Here is a 438-nt window from a genome sequence, read left to right on the forward strand (position 1 = left end):
AACAACAGACAGAGACAGAGACATGAGAGAGAACAGATACAGACAGAGACAGAAGAGACACCACACAGAGACAGAAGAGACAGTAAATAGAGACAGATATAAAGGAGACAAAAGAGACAGAACAAAGAGACAGAAGAGACAGCAGAAGGAGACAGAAGAGACAGCAGAAGGAGACAGAAGAGACAGAAGAAAGAGACAGAAGAGACACCAGAAGGAGACAGAGACAGAACGTATTTGTATTTGTTAAACTGCCATAAAAACCCTAAAAAGGAGACAGCTGTCTCCTGCTGTCTCCTTTTCTCTTTTCGCAGTGCCCCCACTAGACAGAGACAGCCCCAGTTCGTTTATAATTAGTTAGTTACTATTACTTATTATTTAAGCATTTGCTGCAGCGGAGAGACTGCGTTGCTGCTGCTGCTGCTGCTGCTGCTGCTGCTG

Source organism: Eimeria mitis, genomic scaffold, assembly GCF_000499745.2.
Source record: "Eimeria mitis Houghton genomic scaffold, Emh_scaff481, whole genome shotgun sequence".
In the NCBI taxonomy this organism is placed as follows: Eukaryota; Apicomplexa; class Conoidasida; order Eucoccidiorida; family Eimeriidae; genus Eimeria; species Eimeria mitis.